At 43.6% G+C, this 16,654-nt stretch overlaps 2 long non-coding RNA genes across 10 annotated transcripts in view; both read right to left on the bottom strand.

Annotated features, from left to right (window-relative positions):
- The window catches only part of LOC125963531 (uncharacterized), a 1,468,791-nt gene that overhangs the window by 854,412 nt on the left and 597,725 nt on the right, over positions 1 to 16,654 (bottom strand). The window lies entirely within an intron of this gene.
- Positions 1 to 16,654, bottom strand: part of LOC125963532 (uncharacterized) — a 585,241-nt gene that overhangs the window by 564,021 nt on the left and 4,566 nt on the right. For 2 of the 6 annotated variants that reach the window (XR_007475595.1, XR_007475594.1), the window contains exon 1: positions 16,425 to 16,486. The exons of 2 other annotated variants lie outside the window; for them this stretch is intronic. This is a non-coding gene — a long non-coding RNA (uncharacterized LOC125963532). Of the gene's footprint in view, positions 1 to 5,378; positions 5,441 to 16,424; positions 16,487 to 16,654 lie in introns of those variants that run through there. 2 more of the 6 variants (XR_007475591.1, XR_007475590.1) reach the window with 1 other exon arrangement.

Below are 16,654 nucleotides of genomic sequence, written 5' to 3'. Positions count from 1 at the left end.
CTCAGGGGCACTGTCATTCACAAACCTGCAGAGTTATAAATGACAGCTATCGTCCAAAAATATATTGAAGTAAGGTTGCCAAGAGGACTTGAAAGTGTGGCAGAATTGCAGGAAACCGATTTCAGGAGGTAGACTGGAATTGCATGTAAAGCATAGGAAAAGAGGCAGAACGTCCACAATGATGCACTTGGCCAAAAAGTGCGTGTGCGTTTTTTGCTGAATATATTCAGGAAAAAATGCAGACGCCCTTTTTGGCCAACCAAGCAAGCTTGCAAAGGAAATCTGCACTACAATGAAGTCTCACTGCCCCCCAGTCAAAAGGGCCATCTGAAAAAAGTGTAAAATCCAGAAAGGCAGGACAGGCCATGGAGAACTGGGAGCCTTGTTCTGCTGATGGGCGGGATGTTAATTGCCAACAGCCACTCTAGAGATGTGTATACTGTTTCCTGAAACATCTAAAAAACAAAGCAACAGAGCCTAGTGCACTTTCACTTATGGTCCTATAGCTTAGGGAAATTACAATCAAAAAGACACAGCCACCCCAAAGTTTGGGACGGCTCTGTTTACAAGAACCTCGTTTACGGTACAAGTTCAATATCACAGAAAGCGAAAAATGGATAAAGAAGTTGTGGTACTTACGTCCAATGCAATATCACTCAGCAATGAAATCTATGTCATCAGGCCCATAGCAGCATAATGAGTGGATTCAGGTACGATGATTCTACGTGAAATAAGTCACAAAGAAAAAGAAACATCATAAGATATCACTACTACACGGAATGTAAACTTGGCTACACAGGAACTGAATTACAAAACAGAACAGGGTCTCAAATGTAGAAAACCAACTTATGCTTGCTTAAGGGGAAAGGTGAGTTGGGGTGCTGCATAAAACCAGAGATTGAAATTAGCACAGATACCATTCAATAAGCCAAATATGTAATAGACAAGAGCTACTCCTTGCTCAACGAAGTGGACTCAACACCCCATATTAAACGCCTAAGAATATATCTGACTAGTAAGAATCTTAAAACCTATGGATTTATATGTCTCCTAAAGAAAATCAAGCGTGTGTACAGCGGCATAAACGCAGCAGTGATAGGATTGGTGAGGTTCGGTGAGCAAATGCAGACCCTTTGAAGTCATATTGCATGGTACCCATTCCATGGGTCTCAACTCTCCAGGTTTAAGGGATTCTTCCTTCAGCTAAAACATGCATGTGGAACCCAGAGTATGATCCACCGTGTGATCCGGCAACGTGTTCAAATGTGTCTCAGTTTTCGTCCCCTGGTACTCGGGTGCAACATTCCAGACGCTTTACTAACACTCTCCCCACTTGGAGAGTCAGTGCCTTTAACCTCCTGTTTGGCCCAGTTTGCAAGTTCTGCAGAAAATGAACAGGAATAGGGAGAACCAATGAGAGTCTAGCTGGAGGTGTCTGGACGGGCAAATTTAACTCTCATTTCCCACCAGGAAGAGGAATTAACCAAAGGCTCAGCGTGCCATGCCAGAACCACACTAGGGCCTGAAGCAATCCTGTGGTGTTGCGGCCAGCTCACAAGAAAGTGAGTTGAAGAAAGGAGCTCAGGGGCACTGTCATTCACAAACCTGCAGAGTTATAAATGACAGCTATCGTCCAAAAATTTATTGAAGTAAGGCTGCCAAGAGGACTTGAAAGCGGGGCAGAATTGCAGGAAACCGATTTCAGGAGGTAGACTGGAATTGCATGTAAAGCATAGGAAAAGAGGCAGAACGTCCACAATGATGCACTTGGCCAAAAAGGGCGTATGCGTTTTTTCCTGAATATATTGAGGAAAAAACGCATACGCCCTTTTTGGCCAACCAAGTAAGCTTGCAAAGGAAATCTGCACTACAATGAAGTCTCACTGCCCCACGCTCAAAAGGGCCATCTGAAAAAAGTGTAAAATCCAGAAAGGCAGGACAGGCCATGGAGAACTGGGAGCCTTGTCATGCTGATGGGCGGGATGTAAATTGCCAACAGCCACTCTGGAGAAGTGTATGGTGTTTCCTGAAACATCTAAAAAACAAAGCAACAGAGCCTAGTGCACTTCCACTTATGGTCCTATAGCTTAGGGAAATTAAAGTAAAAAAGACACAGCCACCCTAAAGTTTGGGACGGCTCTGTTTACAGGAACCTTGTTTACGGTACAAGTTCAATATCACAGAAAGCGAAAAATGGATAAAGAAGTTGTGGTACTTACGTACAATGCAATAATACTCAGCAATGAATTCTATGTCATCAGGCCCGTAGCAGCATAATGAGTGGATTCAGGTACGATGATTCTAAGTGAAATAAGTCACAGAGAAAAAGGAATATCATAAGATATCACTAATACACGGAATGTAAACTTGGCTACACAGGAAGTGAATTACAAAACAGAACAGGCTCTCAAATGTAGAAAACCAACTTATGCTTGCTTAAGGGGAAAGGTGAGTTGGGGTGCTGCATAAAACCAGAGATTGAAATGAGCACAGATACCGTTCTATAAGCCAAATATGTAATAGACAAGAGCTACTCCTTGCTCACCGAAGTGGACTCAACACCCCATATTAAACGCCTAAGAATATACCTAACTAGTAAGAATCTTAAAAACCTATGGTTTATATGTCTCCGAAAGAGAATCAAGCGTGTGTACAGCGGCATAAACGCAGCAGTGATAGGATTGGTGAGGTTCGGTGAGCAAATGCAGACCCTTTGAAGTCATATTGCATGGTACCCATTCCAAGGGTCCCAAATCTCCAGGTTTAAGGGATTCTTCCTTCAGCTAAAACATGCATGTGGAATCCAGAGTATGATCCACCGTGTGACCGGAAAACGTGTTCAATTGTGTCTCAGTTTTCGTCCCCTAGTACTCGGGTGCAACATTCCAGACGCTTTACTAACACTCTCCCCACTTGGAGAGTCAGTGCCTTTAACCTCCTGTTTGGCCCAGTTTGCAAGTTCTGCAGAAAATGAACAGGAATAGGGAGAACCAATGAGTGTCTAGCTGGAGGTGTCTGGACGGGCAAATTTAACTCTCATTTCCCACCAGGAAGAGGAATTAACCAAAGGCTCAGCGTGCCATGCCAGAACCACACTAGGGCCTGAAGCAATCCTGTGGTGTTGCGGCCAGCTCACAAGAAAGTGAGTTGAAGAAAGGAGCTCAGGGGCACTGTCATTCACAAACCTGCAGAGTTATAAATGACAGCTATCGTCCAAAAATTTATTGAAGTAAGGCTGCCAAGAGGACTTGAAAGCGGGGCAGAATCGCAGGAAACCGATTTCAGGAGGTAGACTGGAATTGCATGTAAAGCATAGGAAAAGAGGCAGAACGTCCACAATGATGCACTTTGCCAAAAAGGGCGTATGCGTTTTTTCCTGAATATATTCAGGAAAAAACGCATACGCCCTTTTTGGCCAACCAAGCAAGCTTGCAAAGGAAATCTGCACTACAATGAAGTCTCACTGACCCCCGGTCAAAAGGGCCATCTGAAAAAAGTGTAAAATCCAGAAAGGCAGGACAGGCCATGGAGAACTGGGAGCATTGTTATGCTGATGGGCGGGATGTAAATTGCCAACAGCCACTCTGGAGAAGTGTATGGTGTTTCCTGAAACATCTAAAAAACAAAGCAACAGAGCCTAGGGCACTTCCACTTATGGTCCTATAGCTTAGGGAAATTAAAGTAAAAAAGACACAGCCACCCTAAAGTTTGGGACGGCTCTGTTTACAGGAACCTTGTTTACGGTACAAGTTCAATATCACAGAAAGCGAAAAATGGATAAAGAAGTTGTGGTACTTACGTACAATGCAATAATACTCAGCAATGAATTCTATGTCATCAGGCCCGTAGCAGCATAATGAGTGGATTCAGGTATGATGATGCTAAGTGAAATAAGTCACAGAGAAAAAGGAATATCATAAGATATCACTAATACACGGAATGTAAACTTGGCTACACAGGAAGTGAATTACAAAACAGAACAGGCTCTCAAATGTAGAAAACCAACTTATGCTTGCTTAAGGGGAAAGGTGAGTTGGGGTGCTGCATAAAACCAGAGATTGAAATGAGCACAGATACCGTTCTATAAGCCAAATATGTAATAGACAAGAGCTACTCCTTGCTCACCGAAGTGGACTCAACACCCCATATTAAACGCCTAAGAATATACCTAACTAGTAAGAATCTTAAAACCTATGGTTTATATGTCTCCGAAAGAGAATCAAGCGTGTGTACAGCGGCATAAACGCAGCAGTGATAGGATTGGTGAGGTTCGGTGAGCAAATGCAGACCCTTTGAAGTCATATTGCATGGTACCCATTCCAAGGGTCCCAAATCTCCAGGTTTAAGGGATTCTTCCTTCAGCTAAAACATGCATGTGGAATCCAGAGTATGATCCACCGTGTGACCGGAAAACGTGTTCAATTGTGTCTCAGTTTTCGTCCCCTAGTACTCGGGTGCAACATTCCAGACGCTTTACTAACACTCTCCCCACTTGGAGAGTCAGTGCCTTTAACCTCCTGTTTGGCCCAGTTTGCAAGTTCTGCAGAAAATGAACAGGAATAGGGAGAACCAATGAGTGTCTAGCTGGAGGTGTCTGGACGGGCAAATTTAACTCTCATTTCCCACCAGGAAGAGGAATTAACCAAAGGCTCAGCGTGCCATGCCAGAACCACACTAGGGCCTGAAGCAATCCTGTGGTGTTGCGGCCAGCTCACAAGAAAGTGAGTTGAAGAAAGGAGCTCAGGGGCACTGTCATTCACAAACCTGCAGAGTTATAAATGACAGCTATCGTCCAAAAATTTATTGAAGTAAGGCTGCCAAGAGGACTTGAAAGCGGGGCAGAATCGCAGGAAACCGATTTCAGGAGGTAGACTGGAATTGCATGTAAAGCATAGGAAAAGAGGCAGAACGTCCACAATGATGCACTTTGCCAAAAAGGGCGTATGCGTTTTTTCCTGAATATATTCAGGAAAAAACGCATACGCCCTTTTTGGCCAACCAAGCAAGCTTGCAAAGGAAATCTGCACTACAATGAAGTCTCACTGACCCCCGGTCAAAAGGGCCATCTGAAAAAAGTGTAAAATCCAGAAAGGCAGGACAGGCCATGGAGAACTGGGAGCCTTGTTATGCTGATGGGCGGGATGTAAATTGCCAACAGCCACTCTGGAGAAGTGAATGGTGTTTCCTCAAACATCTAAGAAACAAAGTAACAGAGCCTAGGGCATTTGCACTTATGGTCCTATAGTTTAGGGAAATTAAAATCAAAACGACACAGCCACCCCAAAGGTTGGGACGGCTCTGTTTACAAGAACCTCATTTACGGGAAAAGTTCAATATCACAGAAAACGAAAAATGGATAAAGAAGTTGTGGTACTTACGTACAATGCAATATCACTCAGCAATGAAATCCATGTCATCAGGCCCGTAGCAGCATAATGAGTGGATTCAGGTACGATGATTCTAAGTGAAATAAGTCACACAGAAAAAGAAACATCATAAGATATCACTACTACACGGAATGTAAACTTGGCTACACAGGAACTGAATTACAAAACAGAACAGGGTCTCAAATGTAGAAAACCAACTTATGCTTGCTGAAGGGGAAAGGTGAGTTGGGGTGCTGCATAAAACGAGAGATTGAAATTAGCACAGATACCGTTCCATAAGCCAAATATGTAATAGACAAGAGCTACTCCTTGCTCAACGAAGTGGACTCAACACCCCATATTAAACGCCTAAGAATATACCTGACTAGTAAGAATCTTAAAACCTATGGATTTATATGTCTCCGAAAGAGAATCAAGCATGTGTACAGCAGCATAAATGCAGCAGTGATAGGATTGGTGAGGTTCGGTGTGCAAATGCAGACCATTTGAAGTCATATTGCATGGTACCCATTCCATGGGTCTCAACTCTCCAGGTTTAAGTATTCTTCCTTCAGCTAAAACATGCATGTGGAACCCAGAGTATGATCCACCATGTGATCGGGAAACGTGTTCAAATGTGTCTCAGTTTTCGTCCCCTGGTACTCGGGTGCAACATTCCAGACGCTTTACTAACACTCTCCACACTTGGAGAGTCAGTGCCTTTAACCTCCTGTTTGGCCCAGTTTGCAATTTCTGCGGAAAATGAACAGGAATAGGGAGAACCAATGAGAGACTAGCTGGAGGTGTTTGGACGGGCAAATTTAACTCTCATTTCCCAACAGGAAGAGGAATTACCAAAGGCTCAGCATGCCGTGCCGGAACCACACTAGGGCCTGAAGCCATCCTGCGGTGTTTCGGCCAGCTCACAAGAAAGTGAGTTGAAGAAAGGAGCTCAGGGGCACTGTAATTCCCAAAACTGCAGAGTTATAAATGACAGCTATCGTCCAAAAATATATTGAAGTAAGGCTGCCAAGAGGACTTGAAATTGGGGCAGAATTGCAGGAAACCGATTTCAGGAGGTAGACTGGAATTGCATGTAAAGCATAGGAAAAGGGGCAGAACGTCCACAATGATGCACTTGGCCAATAGGGCGTATGCGTTTTTTCCTGAATATATTCAGGAAAACACGCATACGCCCTTTTTGGCCAACCAAGCAAGCTTGCAAAGGAAATCTGCACTAAAATGAAGTCTCACTGCCCCCCTATCAAAAGGGATAGCGGAAAAAAGTGTAAAATCCAGAAAGGCAGGACAGGCCATGGAGAACTGGGAGCCTTGTTATGCTGATGGGTGGGATGGAAATTGTCAACAGCCACTCTGGAGAAGTGTATGGTGTTTCCTGAAACATCTAAAAAACAAAGCAACAGAGCCTAGGGCACTTCCACTTATGGTCCTATAGCTTAGGGAAATTAAAATCAAAAAGACACAGCCACCCCAAAGTTGGGGCCGGCTCTGTTAACAAGAACCTCGTTTACGATACAAGTTCAATATCGCAGAAAGGGAAAAATGGATAAAGAAGTTGTGGTACTTATGTACAATGCAATATCACTCAGCAATTAAATCTATGTCTTCAGGCCCATAGCAGCATAATGAGTGGATTCTGGTACAATGATTCTAAGTGAAATAAGTCACACAGAAAAAGAAACATCATAAGATATCACTAATACACGGAATATAAATTTGGCTACACAGGAACTGAATTACAAAACAGAAGAGGGTCTCAAATGTAGAAAACCAACTTATGCTTGCTTAAGGGGAAAGGTGAATTGGAGTGCTGCATAAAACCAGAGATTGAAATTAGCACAGATACCGTTCCATAAGCCAAATATGTAATAGACAGGAGCTACTCCTTGCTCAACGAAGTGGACCCAACACCCTATATTAAACGCCTAAGAATATACCTGACTAGTAAGAAACTTAAAACCTATGGATTTATATGTCTCTGAAAGAGAATCAAGCGTGTGTACAGCAGCATAAACCCAGCAGTGATAGGATTGGTGAGGTTCGGTGAGCAAATGCAGACCCTTTGAAGTCATATTGCATGGTACCCATTCCATGGGTCTCAACTCTCCAGGTTTAAGGGATTCTTCCTTCAGCTAAATCATGCATGTGGATCCCAGAGTATGATCCACCGTGTGATCGGGAAACGTGTTCAAATGTGTCTCAGTTTTCGTCCCCTGGTACTCGGGTGCAACATTCCAGACACTTTACTAACACTCTCCCCACTTGGAGAGTCAGTGCCTTTATCCTCCTGTTTGGCCCAGTTTGCAATTTCTGCGGAAAATGAACAGGAATAGGGAGAACCAATGAGAGACTAGCTGGAGGTGTCTGGACGGGCAAATTTAACTCTCATTTCCCACGAGGAAGAGGAATTAACCAAAGGCTCAGCGTGCCATTCCGGAACCACATTAGGGCCTGAAGCAATCCTGTGGTGTTGCGGCCAGCTCACAAGAAAGCGAGTTGAAGAAAGGAGCTCAGGGGCACTGTAATTCACAAACCTGCAGAGTTATCAATCACAGCTATCGTCCAAAAATATATTGAAGTAAGGCTGCCAAGAGGACTTGAAAGCGGGTCAGAATTGAGGAAACCGATTTCAGGAGGTAGACTGGAATTACATGTAAAGCATAGGAAAAGGGGACAACGTCCACAATGATGCACTTGGCCAAAAAGGGCGTATGCGTTTTTTCCTGAATATATTCAGGAAAAAACGCATACGCACTTTTTGGCCAACCAAGCAAGCTTGCAAAGGAAATCTGCCCTACAATGAAGTCTCACTGCCACCCGGTCAAAAGGGCCATCTGAAAAAAGTGTAAAATCCAGAAAGGCAGGACAGGCCATGGAGAACTGGGAGCCTTGTTATGCTGATGGGCGGGATGTAAATTGCCAACAGCCACTCTGGAGAAGTGTATGGTGTTTCCTGAAATATCCAAAAAACAAAGCAACAGAGCCTAGGGCACTTCCAATTATGGTCCTATAGCTTAGGGAAATTAAAATCAAAAAGAAACAGCCACCCCAAAATTTGGGACGGCTCTGTTTACAAGAACCTCGTTTACAGTACAAGTTCAATATTGCAGAACACGAAAAATGGATAAAGAAGTTGTGGTACTTACGTACAATGCAATATCACTCAGCAATGAAATCTATGTCATCAGGCCCATAGCAGCATAAAGAGTGGATTCAGGTATGATGATTCTAAGTGAAATAAGTCACACAGAAAAAGAAACATCATAAGATAGCACTAATACACGGAATGTAAACTTGGCTACACAGGAACTGAATTACAAAACAGAACAGGGTCTCAAATGTAGAAAACCAACTTATGCTTGCTTAAGGGGAAAGGTGAGTTGGGGTGCTGCATAAAACCAGAGATTGAAATTAGCACAGATACCGTTCCATAAGCCAAATATGTAATAGACAAGAGCTACTCCTTGCTCAACGAAGTGGACTCAACAGCCCATATTAAACGCCTAAGAATATACCTGACTGGTAAGAATCTTAATACCTATGGATTTATATGTCTCCGCAAGTGAATTAAGTGTGTGTACAGCAGCATAAACGCAGCAGTGATAGGATTGGTGAGGTTCGGTGAGCAAATGCAGACCCTTTGAAGTCATATTACATGGTACCCATTCCATGGGTCTCAACTCTCCAGGTTTAAGGGATTATTCCTTCAGCTAAAACATGCATGTGGAACCCAGAGTATGATCCACCGTGTGATCGGGAAACGTGTTCAAATGTGTCTCAGTTTTCATCCCCTGGTACTCGGGTGCAACATTCCAGATGATTCACTAACTCTCCCCACTTCGAGAGTCAGTGCCTTTAACCTCCTGTTTGGCCCAGTTTGCAATTTTTGTGGAAAATGAACAGGAATAGGGAGAACCAATAAGAGACTAGCTGGAGGTGTCTGGACGGGCAAATTTAACTCTCATTTCCCACCAGGAAGAGGAATTAACCAAAGGCTCAGCGTGCCGTGCCGGAACCACACTAGGGCCTGAAGCAATCCTGTGGTGTTCTGGCCAGCTCACAAGAAAGCGAGTTGAAGAAAGGAGCTCAGGGGCACTGTAATTCACAAACCTGCAAAATTATAAATGACAGCTATCGTACAAAAATATATTGAAGTAAGGCTGCCAAGAGGACTTGAAAGCGGGGCAGAATTACAGGAAACCGATTTCAGGAGGTAGACTGGAATTGCATGTAAAGCATAGGAAAAGAGGCAGAACGTCCACAATGATGCACTTGGACAAACAGGGCGTATGCGTTTTTTCCTGAATATATTCAGGAAAAAACGCATACGCCCTTTTTGGCTAACCAAGGAATCTTGCAAAGGAAATCTGCACTACAATGAAGTCTCACTAGCCCCCGGTCAAAAGGGCCACCTGAAAAAAGTGTAAAATCCAGAAAGGCAGGACAGGCCATGGAGAACTGGGAGCCTTGTTATGCTGATGGGCGGGATGTAAATTGCCAACAGCCACTCTGGAGAAGTGTATGGTGTTTCCTGAAACATCTAAAAAACAAAGCAACAGAGCCTAGGGCACTTCCACTTATGGTCCTATAGCTTAGGGAAATTAACATCAAAAAGACACAGCCACCCCAAAGTTTGGGACGGCTCTGTTTACAAGAACCTCGTTAACGGTACAAGTTCAATATCACAGAAAGCGAAAAATGGATAAAGAAGTTGTGGTACTTACGTACAAAGCAGTATCACTCAGCAATGAAATCTATGTCATCAGGCCCGTAGCAGCATAATGAGTGGATTCAGGTACGATGATTCTAAGTGAAATAAGTCACACAGAAAAAGAAACATCATAAGATATCACTAATACACGGAATGTAAACTTGGCTACACAGGAAGTGAATTACAAAACAGAACAGGCTCTCAAATGTAGAAAACCAACTTATGCTTGCTTAAGGGGAAAGGTGAGTTGGGGTGCTGCATAAAACCAGAGATTGAAATTAGCACAGATACCGTTCCATAAGCCAAATATGTAATAGACAAGAGCTACTCCTTGCTCAACGAAGTGGACTCAACAGCCCATATTAAACGCCTAAGAATATACCTGACTGGTAAGAATCTTAATACCTATGGATTTATATGTCTCCGCAAGTGAATTAAGTGTGTGTACAGCAGCATAAACGCAGCAGTGATAGGATTGGTGAGGTTCGGTGAGCAAATGCAGACCCTTTGAAGTCATATTACATGGTACCCATTCCATGGGTCTCAACTCTCCAGGTTTAAGGGATTCTTCCTTCAGCTAAAACATGCATGTGGAACCCAGAGTATGATCCACCGTGTGATCGGGAAACGTGTTCAAATGTGTCTCAGTTTTCATCCCCTGGTACTCGGGTGCAACATTCCAGACGATTCACTAACTCTCCCCACTTCGAGAGTCAGTGCCTTTAACCTCCTGTTTGGCCCAGTTTGCAATTTTTGTGGAAAATGAACAGGAATAGGGAGAACCAATAAGAGACTAGCTGGAGGTGTCTGGACGGGCAAATTTAACTCTCATTTCCCACCAGGAAGAGGAATTAACCAAAGGCTCAGCGTGCCGTGCCGGAACCACACTAGGGCCTGAAGCAATCCTGTGGTGTTCTGGCCAGCTCACAAGAAAGCGAGTTGAAGAAAGGAGCTCAGGGGCACTGTAATTCACAAACCTGCAAAATTATAAATGACAGCTATCGTACAAAAATATATTGAAGTAAGGCTGCCAAGAGGACTTGAAAGCAGGGCAGAATTGCAGGAAACCGATTTCAGGAGGTAGACTGGAATTGCATGTAAAGCATAGGAAAAGAGGCAGAACGTCCACAATGATGCACTTGGACAAACAGGGCGTATGCGTTTTTTCCTGAATATATTCAGGAAAAAACGCATACGCCCTTTTTGGCTAACCAAGGAAGCTTGCAAAGGAAATCTGCACTACAATGAAGTCTCACTAGCCCCCGGTCAAAAGGGCCACCTGAAAAAAGTGTAAAATCCAGAAAGGCAGGACAGGCCATGGAGAACTGGGAGCCTTGTTATGCTGATGGGCGGGATGTAAATTGCCAACAGCCACTCTGGAGAAGTGTATGGTGTTTCCTGAAACATCTAAAAAACAAAGCAACAGAGCCTAGGGCACTTCCACTTATGGTCCTATAGCTTAGGGAAATTAACATCAAAAAGACACAGCCACCCCAAAGTTGGGGACGGCTCTGTTTACAAGAACCTCGTTAACGGTACAAGTTCAATATCACAGAAAGCGAAAAATGGATAAAGAAGTTGTGGTACTTACGTACAAAGCAGTATCACTCAGCAATGAAATCTATGTCATCAGGCCCGTAGCAGCATAATGAGTGGATTCAGGTACGATGATTCTAAGTGAAATAAGTCACACAGAAAAAGAAACATCATAAGATATCACTAATACACGGAATGTAAACTTGGCTACACAGGAAGTGAATTACAAAACAGAACAGGCTCTCAAATGTAGAAAACCAACTTATGCTTGCTTAAGGGGAAAGGTGAGTTGGGGTGCTGCATAAAACCAGAGATTGAAATTAGCACAGATACCGTTCCATAAGCCAAATATGTAATAGACAAGAGCTACTCCTTGCTCAACGAAGTGGACTCAACAGCCCATATTAAACGCCTAAGAATATACCTGACTGGTAAGAATCTTAATACCTATGGATTTATATGTCTCCGCAAGTGAATTAAGTGTGTGTACAGCAGCATAAACGCAGCAGTGATAGGATTGGTGAGGTTCGGTGAGCAAATGCAGACCCTTTGAAGTCATATTACATGGTACCCATTCCATGGGTCTCAACTCTCCAGGTTTAAGGGATTCTTCCTTCAGCTAAAACATGCATGTGGAACCCAGAGTATGATCCACCGTGTGATCGGGAAACGTGTTCAAATGTGTCTCAGTTTTCATCCCCTGGTACTCGGGTGCAACATTCCAGACGCTTTACTAACACTCTCCCCACTTGGAGAGTCAGTGCCTTTAACCTCCTGTTTGGCCCAGTTTGCAATTTCTGCGGAAAATGAACAGGAATAGGGAGAACCAATGAGAGACTAGCTGGAGGTGTCTGGACGGGCAAATTTAACTCTCATTTCTCACCAGGAAGAGGAATTAACCAAAGGCTCAGCGTGCCGTGCCGGAACCACACTACGGCCTGAAGCAAACCTGCGGTGTTGTGGCCAGCTCACAAGAAAGCGAGTTGAAGAAAGGAGCTCAGGGGCACTGTAATTCACAAACCTGCAGAGTTGTAAATGACAGCTATCGTCCAAAAATATATTGAAGTAAGGCTGCCAAGAGGACTTGAAAGCGTGGCAGAATTGCAGGAAACCGATTTCAGGAGGTAGACTGGAATTGCATGTAGAGCATAGGAAAAGAGGTAGAACGTCCACAATGATGCACTTGGCAAAAAAGGGCGTATGCGTTTTTTCCTGAATATATTCAGGAAAAAACGCATACGCCCTTTTTGGCCAACCAAGGAAACTTGCAAAGGAAATCTGCACTACAATGAAGTCTCACTAGCCCCCGGTCAAAAGGGCCACCTGAAAAAAGTGTAAAATCCAGAAAGGCAGGACAGGCCATGGAGAACTGGGAGCCTTATTATGCTGATGGGCGGGATGTAAATTGCCAACAGCCACTCTGCAGAAGTGTATGGTGTTTCCTGAAACATCTAAAAAACAAAGCAACAGAGCCTAGGGCACTTCCACTTATGGTCCTATAGCTTAGGGAAATTAACATCAAAAAGACACAGCCACCCCAAAGTTTGGGACGGCTCTGTTTACAAGAACCTCGTTTACGGTACAAGTTCAAAATCACAGAAAGCAGAAAATGGATAAAGAAGTTGTGGTACTTACGTACAAAGCAGTATCACTCAGCAATGAAATCTATGTCATCAGGCCCGTAGCAGCATAATGAGTGGATTCAGGTACGATGATTCTAAGTGAAATAAGTCACACAGAAAAAGAAACATCATAAGATATCACTAATACACGGAATGTAAACTTGGCTACACAGGAACAGAATTACAAAACAGAACAGGGTCTCAAATGTAGAAAACCAACTTATGCTTGCTTAAGGGGAAAGGTGAGTTGGGGTGCTGCATAAAACCAGAGATTGAAATGAGCACAGATACCGTTCCATAAGCCATATATGTAATAGACAAGAGCTACTCCTTGCTCAACGAAGTGGACTCAACACCCCATATTAAACGCCTAAGACTATACCTGACTAGTAAGAATCTTAAAACCTATGGATTTATGGCTCCGAAGGAGAATCAAGCATGTGTACAGTGGCATAAACACAGCATTGATAGGATTGGTGAGGTTCGGTGAGCAAATGCAGACCATTTGAAGTCATATTGCATGGCACCCATTCCATGGGTCTCAACTCTCCAGGTTTAAGGAATTCTTCCTTCAGCTAAAACATGCATGTGGAACCCAGAGTATGATCCACCGTGTGATCGGGAAACGTGTTCAAATGTGTCTCAGTTTTCGTCCCCTGGTACTCGGGTGCAACATTCCAGACGCTTCACTAACTCTCCCCACTTGGAGAGTCAGTGCCTTTAACCTCCTGTTTGGCCCAGTTTGCAATTTTTGTGGAAAATGAACAGGAATAGGGAGAACCAATGAGAGACTAGCTGGAGGTGTCTGGACGGGCAAATTTAACTCTCATTTCCCACCAGGAAGAGGAATTAACCAAAGGCTCAGCGTGCCATGCCGGAACCACACTAGGGCCTGAAGCAATCCTGCAGTGTTGCAGCCAGCTCACAAGAAAGCGAGTTGAAGAAAGGAGCTCAGGGGTACTGTAATTCACAAACTTGCAGAGTTATAAATGACAGCTATCGTCCAAAAATGTATTGAAGTAAGGCTGCCAAGAGGACTTGAAAGCGGGGCAGAATTGCAGGAAACCGATTTCAGGAGGTAGACGGGAATTGCATGTAAAGCATAGGAAAAGAGGCAGAACGTCCACAATGATGCACTTGGCCAAAAAGTGCGTATGCGTTTTTTCCTGAATATATTCAGGAAAAAACGCATACTCACTTTTTGGCCAACCAAGCAAGCTTGCAAAGGAAATATGCACTACAATGAAGTCTCACTTCCAACCAGTCAAAAGGGCCATGTGAAAAAAGTGTAAAATCCAGAAAAGCAGGACAGGCCATGGAGAACAGGGAGCCTTGTTATTCTGATGGGTGGGATGTAAATTGCCAACAGCCACTCTGGAGAAGTGTATGGTGTTTCCTGAAACATCCAAAAAACCAAGCAACAGAGCCTAGGGCACTTCCACTTATGGTCCTATAGCTTAGGGAAATTAAAATCAAAAAGACACAGCCACCCCAAAGTTTGGGACGGCTCTGTTTACAAGAACCTCGTTTACGGTAAAAGTTCAATATCGCAGAAAGCGAAAAATGGATAAAGAATTTGTGGTACTTACATACAATGCAATATCACTCAGCAAAGAAATCTATGTCATCAGGCACGTAGCAGCATAATGAGTGGATTCAAGTACGATGATTCTAAGTGAAATAAGTCACACAGAAAAAGAAACATCATAAGTTATCACTAGTACACGGAATGAAAACTTGGCTACACAGGAACTGAATTACAAAACAGAACAGGGTCTCAAATGTAGAAAACCAACTTATGCTTGCTTAAGGGGAAAGGTGAGCTGCGGTGCTGCATAAAACCAGAGATTGAAATTAGCACAGATACCGTTCCATAAGCCAACTATATAATAGACAACAGCTACTCCTTGCTTAATGAAGTGGACTCAACACCCCATATTAAACGCCTAAAAATATACCTGACTAGTAAGAATCTTAAAACCTATGGATTTATATGTCTCCGAAAGAGAATCAAGCGTGTGTACAGCGGCATCAACGCAGCAGTGATAGGATTGGTGAGGTTCGGTGAGCAAATGCAGACCCTTTGAAGTCATAATGCATGGTACCCTTTCCATGGGTCTCAACTCTCCAGGTTTAAGGGATTCTTCCTTCAGCTAAAATATGCATGTGGAACCCAGAGTATGATCCACCGTGTGATCGGGAAACGTGTTCAAATGTGTCTCAGTTTTCGTCCCCTGGTACTCGGGTGCAACATTCCAGATGCTTAACTAACACTCTCCCCACTTGGAGAGTCAGTGCCTTTAACCTCCTGTTTGGCCCAGTTTGCAATTTCTGCGGAAAATGAACAGGAATACGGAGAACCAATGAGAGACTAGCTGGAAGTGTCTGGACGGGCAAATTTAACTCTCATTTCCCACTAGGAAGAGGAATTAACCAAAGGCTCAGTGTAACATCCCGGAACCACACTAGGGCCTGAAGCAATCCTGCGGTGTTGCGGCCAGCTCACAAAAAAGTGACTTGAAGAAAGGAGCTCAGGGGCACTGTAATTCACAAACATGCAGAGTTATAAATGACAGCTATCGTCCAAAAATATATTGAAGTAAGGCTGCCAAGAGGACTTGAAAGCGGGGCAGAATTGCAGGAAACCGATTTCAGGAGGTAGAATGGAATTGCATGTAAAGCATAGAAAAAGAGGCAGAACGTCCACAATGATGCACTTGGCCAAAAAGGTCGTATGCGTTTTTTCCTGAATATATTCAGGAAAAAACGCATACGCCCTTTTTCGCCAACCAAGCAAGCTTGCAAAGGAAATCTGCAATACAATGAAGTTTCACTGCCCCCCGGTCAAAAGGGCCATCTGAAAGAAGTGTAAAATCCAGAAAGGCAGGACAGGTCATGGAGAACTGGGAGCCTTGTTATGCTGATGGGTGGGATGTAAATTGCCAACAGCCACTCTGGAGGAGTGTATGGTGTTTCCTGAAACATCTAAAAAACAAAGCAACAGAGCCTAGGGCACTTCCACTTATGGTCCTATAGCTTAGGGAAATTAAAATCAAAAAGACACAGCCACCCCAATTTTGGGACGGCTCTGTTTACAAGAACCTCATTTACGGTACAAGTTCAATATCACAGAAAGTGAAAAATGGATAAAGAAGTTGTGGTACTTACGTACAATGCAATATCACTCAGCAATGAAATCCATGTCATCAGGCCCGTAGCAGCATAATGAGTGGATTCAGGTACGATGATTCTAAGTGAAATAAGTCACACAGAAAAAGAAACATCATAAGATATCACTACTACACGGAATGTAAACTTGGCTACACAGGAACTGAATTACAAAACAGAACAGGGTCTCAAATGTAGAAAACCAACTTATGCTTGCTTAAGGGGAAAGT

Source organism: Orcinus orca, chromosome 2 (genome assembly GCF_937001465.1).
Source record: "Orcinus orca chromosome 2, mOrcOrc1.1, whole genome shotgun sequence".
NCBI lineage: Eukaryota > Metazoa > Chordata > Mammalia > Artiodactyla > Delphinidae > Orcinus > Orcinus orca.
This window is presented reverse-complemented; position numbering and strand designations above follow the sequence as displayed.